The 13,481-nt window shown below is 43.4% G+C and overlaps 1 long non-coding RNA gene across 1 annotated transcript; it reads left to right on the top strand.

Moving 5' to 3' along the window:
* Positions 1-7,121: 7,121 nt before the first annotated feature.
* Positions 7,122-13,177, top strand: LOC133386772 (uncharacterized). Its single transcript, XR_009763284.1, has 4 exons — positions 7,122-7,197; positions 8,349-8,427; positions 10,253-10,336; positions 12,942-13,177. It is a non-coding gene; the product is annotated as an uncharacterized LOC133386772 (long non-coding RNA).
* Positions 13,178-13,481: the final 304 nt, after the last annotated feature.

Genomic DNA, 13,481 nt, shown 5'->3' with positions numbered 1-13,481 from the left:
CAAGTTACAGGTATGGCAGAATTTCTGGCACCTCCCCTGCCCCAACAGGAACTGATTGGAAGGAGGCAAGACAGAGCATTGCATCTTACAGAGAAACAGCAGGCAGCTGCTTCTGCGGATACTGTGGACTCCCAGGAGCTTTAAATTTATTTAATTAATACAGCCTTGGATTATTTCATTAACTGAATTAATTCCTGTGCTATACTGTTTGGGTGTTACTGCTTTAAATGGAGAAATCTTCAACTTCCCTCTTCATACTCTTTTTAAAAGCCTTCCCCAAGAGAGCTTTTACTGTGGCCTCACCTTATTTACTCCTCCATTGCAACCTGCCTTTCCCCTGGCTTTTCCAGGGGCGGGGAACACTTTTCTGTCAGAGGGCTGCATTATCAGGGATAAATCAGGGTGTGGACATGGTGAGAAGTGGGTGGAGTTTTCAGGAATGCAGAGAATGCTCTCTTTCTCTCTGGTCACTTCCACACCATACAATTAAAGCACATGGTGTCCCCCCAATGAAACCAGGGAACTGTAGTTCACCCATCATATTTTCCAGCACCCTTAACAAACAACAGTTCCCAGGATTCGTCGGGGAATGCTGTGTGCTTTAATTGTATGGTGCGGATGTGATCTCTCTCTCTCTCCATCCACCAGCCCCCCCTCTCTGGGGTTTTCTCCCCTCCCTCCTGTCCCCTCCATCTTTTGTCCATTTTCCCTCCTCCCCACACTAATTTCTCAACTCTGCTAACACAAGTTGGAACTGATCACTTAGCCATGCTTGTACCTCCCATTGCTAGGTCATTTTAATTCTGTCCATTTCCACTTTCCAGCTCCTGCCCCCCTCCCTGTGGGCTTCCTTCACCCTACAGCTCAATACAAGGCCTCACCCCCCGCCACAATTCATCATGTAGCAGTCACATCTCCTTCTCCACCTCACTTTATCGCTTACTTGCACACACACGCACACAATGTGGAAGAGGGTTGGTCTGCAGAACAAGCCTACAAGCCCCCTACAAATGCTCTACCCCATGCCATGGCCTTGGGCCCTTAATCCTCAAACTTAGTCCCAAGGAGGAGTAGCTTTTAAGAAGGTGATCAGCCCATGCCAAGTAGACCCACTGGCACCAGATTCCACACCTAGCCCCCCCTCCAACCCCTTTGCCTAGGCTCTAGGGATTCTCCAGGATGTACTACTGATTCCTCAAAGGATCTAGAAATCTTTGCAGAGCATTTGTGGATCAAATGTCCATACCCCAAAGCAACGCCACCGAGGAGGAGTCAATCACTTCACCAAACTACTTAGAACATGTTTTGGCATGAAGTGGAAATAAACAAATAGTAAAGGGCATTCATTGGAAGAAGGGCTTCAGTCTGCCTCCTCCAGGCCAGACTATAAAGCTCGGGTAGTTGTTGCACCTCAGTGCTGAGGCAGCTTGATCCCTCCTCCTGCTGTCAGCTATAAGATTGCTGCTTGTGATCCTGAAACTCTTGCTCTTGAACTCTGACTCAGCACCCTGGGTCCTGGTTAGGGTCCCAACTTTGCTCCAGCACAAAAACCAGCTTAGGCAGCCGAGAGCCTGCTTCCCCCGTCTTGTTTGGGCTGTTTCTGCCTTCTAGTGATGGAGACAAGTCTGAATCAGGGCACCCCATCTCTAATGGTGATATTATTGTTGTTGTTGTTACTACATTTTTTGTCTCAAAGCGACTTACAATTTTAATACAATCTAATATAACATTTAAAATACGTCAGAGATTCAAACAAAAACATGATTAACTAGAAGTGCTCATCCTACAATAACATACAAAAGGACACATCCTACCCCACCCAACCAAAAGATGAACACCAATTAGGAGCAAAATGCCTGGGTGAATAAACATATTTTCACCTGGCATCTAAAGATGGATAGTGATGGCGCCAGGCAGACCTGTCTGGGTAGAGCATTCCACTGTCAGGGAGCCATCACCTGATCTCATGTTGCCACCCTCCATATCTCCCTTGCACAGAGTACATGAATAAGGTACTCAGATGATGATGGGTCTAGGTAGGTGAGGCTGTCCCTAAGGTATTGGGGTCCTGAACCACATAAGGCTTTCATAGGTCAAAAACTTTAATTGAACCCAGAAACTAATTGGCAGCCAGTGCAGTCAGGCCAGGATTGATGTTATATGGTCAAATCTCCTACCTCCAGTCAACAATTTGGCTGCTGACTTCTGCTCTAGTTAGTTTCTGAACTGTCTTCAAAGACAGTACTGTGTATAATGCATTGCAGTAATCTAACCTAAAAGTTAGCAGAGGGTAGATAACAGAAGGTAGGCTGTCTCTGTCCAGATAGGGTTGCAGCTGAGCCACCAGCCAAAACTGACGGAAGGCACTTTGCGCCACTGAGGTCACTTGCGCCTGCAGTGACAATAATGGATCTGGAAGTACCCCCAAACTGCACACCTGCTCCTTTTGTGAGGAGTGCAACTCCATCCAGAAGACGTTGAACTCCACCTATCCGGTCGGAGGAACCACCCACTAACAGTGCCTCAGTCTTATCTGGATGAGCTGCAGTTTATTGGCTCTCATCCAGTCCATCAATGAGACCAGACACTGGTCCAGCTCATCTGTTGTCACACCTGCTGATATAAAGGAGAAATAGAGTTGTGTGTCATTTGTATATCGATGACAATGCACTCCAAATTCCCAGATGACCCCACTCAGTGGTTTCATGTAGATATTAAACAGCATGGGGGATAAAAATTAACCTCTGTGGCACTGCACATTGGAGGATCCATGGGGCAGAACAGCATCCCACAAGCACCACCTTCTGGTGATGGCCATCCAAGTAGGACCGGAAGCACTATAAAGGGGTACCCCCACCCACTCGCAACTCTGACAGCCATTCCAGAAGAATACCATTGTCGATGGCATTGAAAGCCTGGTTTCTTCCCTCTCTCTAACATTTCCATTCAGTGTTGCTTATACAGGCCTCTAGAAATGGTGTTACTTCCCTGTTCTATGTGCTCCTGAAGTACTGATGACCCTACATAAATGAACTGAGTATACTGTTGGCAGAATCAGTTGGTGCAAGTCTTGCTTGGCTGTACTAGTGCTGCACTTTGGGTTGGGTTGATGGCTAGAGCACAGGTTGAGAAAGATTTGTGCTGAATCTGACAGAACACAGGTTAGGTCCCATATTCTGTGATGGTGATTGTGGCAAAATGTAACTACTGCTTTGCTACTTTTATCACCGCCACCATTTTCATTATCATCATAATCTGCTTAGTATTGTCCGTTGGAATAGTTTTGAGTAGTATATGACTTAATTAGTTCTGGGAACTCATCTGATGATGTTGATTGCTTGGTAAACTGCTGTGTTAGGCTTGCTATGTACTTTGTAGATAAGACATTTGCCTCATTGCTTTTTTTTTTTCCTTGGAAGAATTTCAGGCTTATAGGGAACCACTGTGGCCCAGTCTCTTAGGAGACCTGGCTTTCTGTTTCTCAGTCTCACTTCCCCGTATATTTCTATGGTAACATCTAGTTCAACCCTTAGCTAAATTACTGGTCCTGGAAACGGTTTTGAAAGGAGGGACTGGTTTCAGTTTATTATTCTAAAGGAATAAAATTATTCTTTGCCTGTGGAAAGGTAGCTATGCTGGAGTGGGAGGGGAAGGGAAACAACTGCTGGAAATACATTGCAAATTGCATATGGAGGTTTGTTCGTTCCACATTAAATGGAATAGCCAAGTCTACTGAAAGTGGAGCCCTAGTTTAATTAACCCCCTTGCAATAGTACCATGTGATTAAATGTGAAGGACCCCCTCCTCGGGGTTCCACCAACTGAAAATACCAACAATAATCATTTGTTTTGTTTTTATATTTAAACATATTATTGCATAGCTTGGTGCAGAGATAATTACCAGTTTCATCTCCTGTGTTCTCCTAATGTTCATTAATAACAATAAAGGGTTGTAGGTTAAAAACTCATTTAATTGCCTTTATGTTAATGACATTATGAATAGCCTTAGCTACAAGATTCTAATTTTGTCCAGTATTCCTGCTTCTCAGCAAAGCCCCAGGAGAGCTGCTCATTTTATCAGCATTACTGATTCAGAGGTTTTCTTGTCTTTTCTTTTTTTCTTCTTTCCCTTGCAGGTGGGTTTTCGTACATAATCAGAATTAATGCACAATACATTTTGCAAGGAACTGAGTAAGAAGCCCTCTGAATAAGTAATTAACTCAAAAGCGCCTAAGGAAAAATGCCTAAACAAACAAACAAAAAATAATAAAATGTTGTCCCCCCCCCATTTATTGCATAAAACATTAAGGACAGTCACAAATGCAAGAGAAACACTTTACTGATAATAGACTTTCATGCTTTCCCCCCAGCTCTTTCGTTAACGGGAGATAGACACAATCTCCATGCTCTTGTTAAAGAGCAACTGCCCTTGAAACAGATTATAACCTGAGTCATTTCAGACAAGGACTTTTTGGAAGATAAATGGAAACCAACCTAGGGCTTTTCTTTTTTCCCAAAGTAAACAGAAAATAGGTTGATATGCATACATGGACTAGTCTTCCATCTCCCTCCTAGGTACCACATGACACAAGAGGAAAAGCAAGGTTACCTGAATTACTTTTTGTCACTTTTGTATCTCATTCTTCTTCAAAAGAACTCAGTTTTGTGGACAAAGGGCTGGCCCATTACTCCCCCTCCCCCCAAGAAATAAGTTAAACTGAGAGAGCTTTCTTAGCTATGAGAATTTGAACCCCTCTCTCTCTTGTCTTGCCCTTTACCAACCACACCAGACCAGCACTTTTATGAGACGTAGCTTTGGTCATGGACAGGGCTGTAGTTTTGGGGCCCTGCTTATGAGTTCCTTGGAGCTACGTGGCTGGTCACTATTAAAAACAAGATGCTAGACTAGATGGACACCACCTGATCTAGCAAGGCAATTCTTATATTCTTGCTCAGTTGCTCTGTTTGTTCCATAGGGTAGAACCCACCAAATTCCAATGGAAAATCAGCTGGTTCTTGGGGGTGGAAACCCTTTTCAGCCAGAGGGTCATGTTCTCTCATGGACAACTTTCCAGGGGCTGCATCCTGGTGGTGGGTGGGGCCAGAGGCAAAACTGGGTGGAGTAGTGGATGTGACTCTTTTGTACAAATGCTACATGTCATTCAGCAGGTTCTATGCATTGAGGGCCACTCCAGACTATGTGTGTGTGTGTGTGGTGGTTGGCAGGTACATTCTGCAACATGTCATTGACACACTAATAGTGTATTAGTGGTGGATTTATTCTGAGCTGTCCACATATCATTCTGCTTTATTAGTTGTCCCCTGATGCTTCCCCAGTGTTATCACATTATTGAGGTCTGAAGAGGCACTCTTGCACTAAAGTGCAATAAAAGTGGGGCAAACAGTAAACCGGATCATTTGTGGTATAAAAAGTTACAGGATTTCAGCAGGAAGTTACAGGACATCCATGGATTGGAAACGGAGCAGTGTATCTGCCTTGAGACTTTGGCATGTACAAGTAGTATTGAAAATGGGATCACACATATATCTGCCCTGATACCATCGTGAGCACAAATGATCATGAATGCACAATAAAAAGCATATCTGGAGGGGCCCATCCTCATCTCTCCATCGTTCAACCAGGCAAGCAAAAGTTTAAGGACACGTTTCAGCCAGGCACAAACGCTTGAGGGCCAGTGAGTGATGTGATCTGGGAGAGAAAGGGCCTGGGGAGAGTTCTGAGGGCCAAACAGAGCGGTCTGGAGGGACAGGTTCAGCCTCCAAAGCCTGTCTCCTACCCCTGTGCTAGTTTCTGCAGCTGGTCCATAAGGGTAATATTTTGTGCAGCAATTAAACCTATAATCTTATTTGGTCTAAGTTTGTGCTTTATTGCTAAAACTGTAGACTCACTTTACTTAACTTCTGGACTGCTAATTAGCAATGGTATACTATCCAAAGATGTAAGTGGTACTTTCCATTTTCAAGGTTTAATCCTTAGATGACATTTGAATGAAGGCATGCTACTAAGATTGCAATTCTATACCTACTTACTTGGGAATAAGCACTATTGAGCTCAATGGGTCTTTCTTCTGAGTAGGCATGTTTAGGACTGCACTGTGAGATTTGCTATCTAAAGTAGAGGATGTGGCGTTCAATAATGAGATTGTTAACGTAAAGACTCCTGGACTCCTTGTGCCCTGTATATCAACCAGATATAAGTTGCTTATAGCTGCGTACACACCATACATTTAAAGCACCCCCCTCCCCCAAAGAATCCTGGAAACTTCAGTTAACAAACAACAGGGGTAAGGGTGCTGGGAATTCTAGCTGTTTAGGTAAACAATAGTTCCCAAGATTCCTTGGAGACAGATGTGTTTTAAATGTATGGTGTGTATGCAGCTTCGAAGAGCTATGTAATATGTGTCAGTGCACTGTTATCTGAGGGCTTAACTAAACATGACATGCAGATGTGTATTACCAAGCCTGATTTGCAGTGGAGGTGTGGGGCTGGCTGGTGGGGCTGGGTGTTTATCTCTTCCTGTGTTTGCATCTTCTCTTCTTCAAATCCTCCCCCACTGCAATTTGTTTGTTTGTTTGCCTTGCAAGATTCTAAAAGTATGTTTGCAAGGGTCACATGAAGTCTAGTCTGGATATTATCAGAACATTGATACCAGTGGCTACTGGGCTATCTTTGGGCTGCAGAGGCTAAGACTATGGATTCAATTGGGGAGGATCTGCTGGGCTGTTGTGATAATTTCCAGCCTAGTATTGTCTAGTAGGGATACAGAGTTTATAGTTGTGGGCAGGACAGCCAGGCTGGCTCTACCACATACCCAGGAGTTGGGATGAATGCAGGCCTGCCTTTTGTGCTGTTCTGGAAAGCATCGACCACACGGGGAGGCAGAGCCAAATGCAAATGCACCTTTTACCATGCAGTGGCATGAAACCATCTGTTTGGGGTGGCAGATTCCAAAAGGGACACTCTTTTCCCGCTTTCAGTGTTCATCTCTTATGTGTCATTTCAATAATGAGCTCCACTTATGAGCAGGGGGTGTCATTTCCATTTTTCACTTCAGGTGTAAGAATGTCTTGATGCTAGCCCTGCACCTCTTACACCTCCTGAAGCTGACCTATCATAAATCCTTGTGATGAGAAACCTGTCTCACCTGGCTTCCAAGCAGCTGCGGCAGAGGAAATGGTGAGTGAGGGGAGGCTGCTAATCAAACGGATGCTGACCCTGCTGTTTTGCTTTGGGAGGAAGGCAATCAAACAGACAAACAACAACAACAATAGTTGCCTTGGAACAGGATGGGGAGCGGAGAGCAGCCAGTAAAGAGAATTAGGAAAGCAAGAAAAGAGAAGGAAGAAAACCACCCTCAAAGTTGAGAGAGCTGGAAACAATGGTGATCATAGACTGTCTAGAGCTGGGGTGGGGAACCTACAGATCTTGGCCTAACTGCATGTGGCCCCAGTTTCATATGACCTACAGAGATAGGGGGGCTCGGAGAAAGAAGGGATGGAATAGGATGAGAGACAGAGAGATGGAGTGACGCAGAGAGAGAGAGAGAGAGAGAGAGAGCTGTGCAATGCTGCACACTCTATCTGCCATAGGCTCTGGCTCGGTTCACCATCGGCTGCAGCCTTTTATAGGAAAAGGTTTTCCTAACCCTGTTGTAGAATGGATGGAACTACAAAAAGAAATGGTTGCTCAAGAAATAAGGGCATTCCCTAATAAGTAAGGGATTGCCTTGAGGTTCCTCTGAGTTACAACAAACATGATGGGTACAATGCACAGAACATCAAGTGCAGTCATATCTCACTGAAATGAGTGGATCATAAATACTTCATAATTATTTACATTCTTATGGGACATAGATTTCAGTGGCACATAAAAAGTCATAGCTTCTTCTGCATTTTTGCCACAAAGAAAAGGGACAGGCCATGGGTCAGCTCCCCTTTTTCTACTAACTTAAGTATGCTTTAAGTCCCATTGATTTTATGTTTAATTCTATCCCAAAGTTCAAAGGGCATATTTTTGTTCAGATCATGTCCATTTTGTGTGTCTTATAATAAATATAAATTTACATCAACTACTCAAAATATGTTTACACACACTTTTAAAGGGGTAGGGGAAAGGATTTGTTTCCTATAACTCTTTGCATTTAGACTGAGATTCAAATTCCACAATTTCCTTAAAAGTCAAGCTTGCTCCAAACATGTTGCTGTGGGCTATTTATACCTTTTCTCTCTCTCTTTTTTTTTTTAAGAAGAGAGAGCACACGTGGCTGCATTTACACTAGATTGTAGAGAATTAAAACTAAAATAACGTATATTTTTCAACTTTTCCAGTGCTTTAACCTTTCTAGAGAAAAGACTCGTGGGACATAATTGAAGGAAAGTGTTTTTCTTTAGCAGATGGATTGCTTTGGTAAGATAATATTTTAGTTATGCCAATAAAATGAAAGGTTCACAGGAAACCTATGAAACTGCCAGCAGTTAGTGCATGACTATTACCAAGGCAGAAATGAGGCCAAAGAGATGATAAATGGGCACATCTTGTGTACTTCATCAGCTGAAGGATGACCTGGATCCTCTTTACATCTGAGCACCAAGTGGGCCAACATTTTTCACAGCAGCACTTATAGTGGACGTTAACTTAGCCCTTTCCAAAAGGGATGACCTGAAGGATACCCTCTATGGTTCTCCCAACTGTAATCGCTTGTTCAGCTTGTAATTTCATCAAATGGCATACACCTTTCCCAGCCACTTATTGGCCAATTAAGTCAAGTTCTCACTGAAGGGGTCCAGCTGGCTTCAAGTTATCAGATGAATTGATTGAAGACACTCGGCAATCTATGAACCCAGTTTAATGATCTAGGTGATAATGCTAGTTATTCTTCTCAGTCAAGGGAATTTGCAGCAGCTGTTGTCTGCAAATCCACGTTCATAAGCAGCGTAGTACCAGAAGAGCATTAAACCGCCCTCTGTGCTGCTATATAGGGACGGCTGCATTGCAAAATGGGAGGTTTGACATTCACGCAGCATTGCCAGGATAAGGCAATCCTTTTGTGATGTGTTTTCTTAAGATACGCTAAGATAATGCAGAGAAGGTTATAGTGAGGAAATGCATAATCAATAATAGCAACCAGACACTGAAAGGGCAGAATTGCATGAAAGGGACCCACTAAAATATTACTTGAAAGGCCAAGATTTAAAAAGCTAATTTAGGATTGTGCATACCCAGTGAGATTTTTAAAACACTTTTTTAAAGTCAAGATTTCTCTACCCCCTCCCCCAACAATGCCATATCACAAACTGCTTTTAAAAGTCAATTCAGGCTGTGTACACATGAAGTTTCATTCTAGAATCAATGGCAACTGAGCACTTGTTTTTTCTTTTTAGTGCACACACAGTCTAGACCTACTGCATATTTTCTTGAGAAACTAACTGGTTTCTTGAGACACTGGTTTTATCCCCCCCCCTGCTCATTGCAGATTGATTCTGCAGTACCATTCTGTGTGTCCTTTTGAAAACAGATGGAGGTGTGTGTGTGTATGTGTGTATCTGCATCTGCCCAATGACATTATAGGTGGGTGTATACCAAGATTGTGACCACCACTTCCTTCTTCATTCACCTGGGGCATGTGCAGGGAGGAAAAGGAGTGGGCAGTCTAATCAAGAGGAGGGTTTTCAAATGTGTATCAGGAAATCACACTCACCCTTGTGGTCAGCAGGATCTAGAATCTAGATTGAAAGCATGTTGAGGAGAAGCATGAATGATTTTGGACTGAGGAAAACTAATGGGTTAGTGTGGGTGTACGCAGCCTCAGTTTCAGAAGCAGTTTGCCAGTTTGCAGGCTGGTATTGAGAAGCACGAGGCCAAAGCTTACTTCAGCACATATTTATGTGGTTTTTGGATCATGCTCATCAGTCCCTTATGCAACCATCTCATACCAGGATTCAAGCTATAGGGGCTGACATGGAAGTAGACTCTTAGGCAATTAAAGCAGACTATGGTCACATCCAAAAAGCACATGGCTCCTCCTAAAGAATCCTGGGAGCTGTAGTTTGTTAAGGGTGTTGGGAATTGCAGCTCTGTGAGGGGAAAATGACCATTCCAAGGATTCCTTGGGGGAAGCCATGTGCTTAAATGTATGGTGTGGATGTGACCAAACAGATTTATGTTATCAGTAATTCAATGCTTTTTTGATGTCAAAATCCCTTACAGATGCAAAATATTATTCTACTTGCAGATATCAATGGTCTCAGCAGTAATAATGACAACACACATCCTTGAAATCCTTGTCCAGATGTCCATAGTTTCTGCCCTGATGGATGTAAGGGGCACTCTTCATTTTCTTCCCAAAGGCAAGACACAGAACGGGTAGAATATGAATGAAGAAGCCCTAAGCCAAGCTGTTCTGAGTCTGAAATTAATCTTCTAAGCTAGGTCTTAATGCCAAAGCAGCCAGCATGAAGTAGGGCAGCCATTTATGCATCAGCAAAAGAGGGAACACTGATTTGCATAAAATTATGTTAAGTAATATATATACATTGCAAATTTGGAAAACAGATCCTGTAATCTAAATAGAAATTCAGTATCTCTCACCATAGTGGGGAAGACTGTGACCAGGTGCCCTGTGTGCCTGCTCTGTCCACTGTTCAGGTGCTGTTGATGGTCAGTCTGGGACTAGGTTACCTGAAAGACTGTCTGCCCATTTATAGACCTGTTAGATCACTTAGATCATCCGGGGGAATTCTACTTGTAGCACTGTATCCTATAGAGTAAAATAGGGTAGTGACCCCAAAAAGGGCATTTTCTGCTATTGCCCCTCTACTACAGAGTGCCCTTTTCTCTGCCATACATGAAGCATCAGTTGCTTCAGATGATTTGTAAAGACAGTCTCTTTTTGCCTAGGCTTTCCCTGACCCATAAGATGAGGCCCTTTCTGAAGAAAGAAGGAAAGCCATTTGCAGATATACATAGACGTTTGCAGTCTGAGACCATTTTGTTGAGTTCCCTAATTCAGTTTGGTCTATGACCATAAATAAAAATCAATCAATCAGTTCCCTAATTAAGGTTAGTTTGTGATACAGAAGAGTTTGGCCTGAGAACCATCCTCTTCTCCTTCCAGGCTGTTTGACCTGACCACAGTCACAGCATAACCTTTAGAGATTACCACCAGGCTCAAACAAGATCCCAGAGTATTTTGTTTCATTTAAAAAAAAATATTTTTATTTTTTATTTATAAAAGTATTTATAGAGTACCCCTCATGCATATTATCAGGGCTGTGTACAATGAAATGTACAAAAAGCATAAAATATTTTATACTTATGAATAATAATAAAAAACCATAAAGTACCATAAAACTATACAGAATAATCATAAAACACATCTTTAACAGCTTAAACCCTGAATAGGCCTGTCCACATAAAAAAGTCTTCCAGAGCTGTGCCGGCTGAAAGTTAGAAGTGAGGATGCCTGCTGAATCGCTGCTGGAAGTGTATTCCACAGCATGGGATTAGGGGTTGAAGCCAGTGAGGGTTCTGAAACACGGATGACAATTAACAGCACTCCTCTGGATGATCTCAGTGATGAAGCTGGGATATAAGGGCTCAGGCAGTGCTTAAGATATCCTGGACTCAAGTTGTTCAGGGCTTTGTATAGTAACACAAGATCCCTGAACGTGGCCTGGTAGCATACGGACAGCCAGTGCAAATGGGTGTTACATGCTCTTGGCCATCTGCCCCCATCAGTAGCCTAGCTGCTGCATTCCGTACTAGCTGGAGCTTCTGGATCAGACCCAAGGGCAGCCCCACATAGAGCAAATAGCAGTAATCCATCTTAAGGTCACCAGGGCATGGACTACAGTGGCCAGGCTATCCCAAACCAGATATGGCTGTAGCTAGCATACCAGCCAAAGCTGGTAAAAGGCACCCAGAGGTCACTTGGACCTCTCATGGCAAAGATGCATCTAGGAGTTTAAGGGTGCAATCCTTATACAGCAGGGGTGGGGAATTCTTTTCAGCCCTCATGGGGATCCTTCTAGGGGCTGCGTGCCAGTAGTGGGTGGTGCCAAAAGCAAAAATGGGTGGAGTAATGGGTGTGACTTTTACCTTTGTACAGTAGGCTACATTCCAGCAAAATCTGTCAATTTTGGTTCTCCCCTTTTCTCATTTTTCCAATCTTAAATTCAGTTCTCCACATTTCTGCAGCAACTGGCTTTAAAAAAATCCTCATGAAAATTCTTCAGCATTTTACTGCAACTTTCTCATAATAAACGTATTTTTTGCATGCAGTTTCGACTAATGTGCACATTTTTGCTTCTCCTAATGTAATACATTTGTGTATGCCATTTTCACCAATACATCCATTTTTCTGCTCATTTACCCCTAATATATGCATTTTAGTAAACAATGCTTGGTTGGAGAACTGCATTGCAAAATTTGGACAAGTGCGAATTTCAAAGGGTGGCAGTGTTGTGGTTCACATATTGTTTTGGAAAGTGCGAATTTGGTTAAGTTTGGCTTGAAATGCAGACTGAATCACAATTTCTCCCCATCCCTAATTCCAGCCAGGTAAAAGTCAGGTTTCTGCACATAGTCCATGCACACCCCACCCATACAGCCGCTCTGTTTACCATCCGGACAAGCAAGAGGCATTATCACAGGTTGAGGACACATTGCAGAAAGGCAATCACACTTGGGGAAAGCCTGGAGCAGGGCCAGTGAAGGGGATGATGTGATGAAGAGAGGGGGCATGACCTATGGAGAGTGCTGTGTGCCGGACAGAGAGGTTTTTGGGGGGGCCACAATTGGACCCCAGGACTGAGGCTGCTCCCTCCTGCTGTACAGTGCATAATATTTTCTTTTGAAACAAAAACCAATTAAAAACATTCAACTCAAGCTGATTGCTTGTAACTTTTTTCTTTCCTTTGCAGATTTTGAAGATGACTATACAGCCCTCTGGACTCTGGACATCTCAGCTGCCTGTGTTGGCCCTGCTGCCTCCACTGTGTCCACCCTCCACAATTACCCAAGAGAGAATGTGGTCCTTGACAGAAAACCCCCCTCAGATAAGGCTTACTTCTGAGTCGATATGTCGATTCAGCTTTGTTTGAAACCAGCTCCTAAGGTGAAAGTAAAACCTACATTGGTTACAGCATGCTTACGATTTTCTCTCCCAGTTTGTCTACTAGGGGTAGGTGGAACTCAAATGCAATTTTTAGCATGATGTATGAAACTGTTTCCTTAGTGCAAGGGTATCTAACATAGTGCCTTCCGGATGCTGATAGGCTATGGCTCCCATCTTCCCTGACAATAGGCCATGCTGGCTGGGGCTGATGGGAGTTGGATTCCAGTTAGGGGGGCACCACATTCAGTACCCCTGCTTTGGTGTACTTCAAATGGCAAGCCAATCTACTGACAGGTATCTTACAAGCCATTCCACCTCAAGCTTTCATAATTGATAGCTGAGCATA

This window comes from Rhineura floridana, chromosome 6 (assembly GCF_030035675.1).
Source record: "Rhineura floridana isolate rRhiFlo1 chromosome 6, rRhiFlo1.hap2, whole genome shotgun sequence".
Lineage (NCBI taxonomy): Eukaryota > Metazoa > Chordata > Lepidosauria > Squamata > Rhineuridae > Rhineura > Rhineura floridana.
The sequence above is the reverse complement of the archived record's forward strand: the minus strand, read 5'-3'. Positions and strand labels throughout refer to the sequence as shown.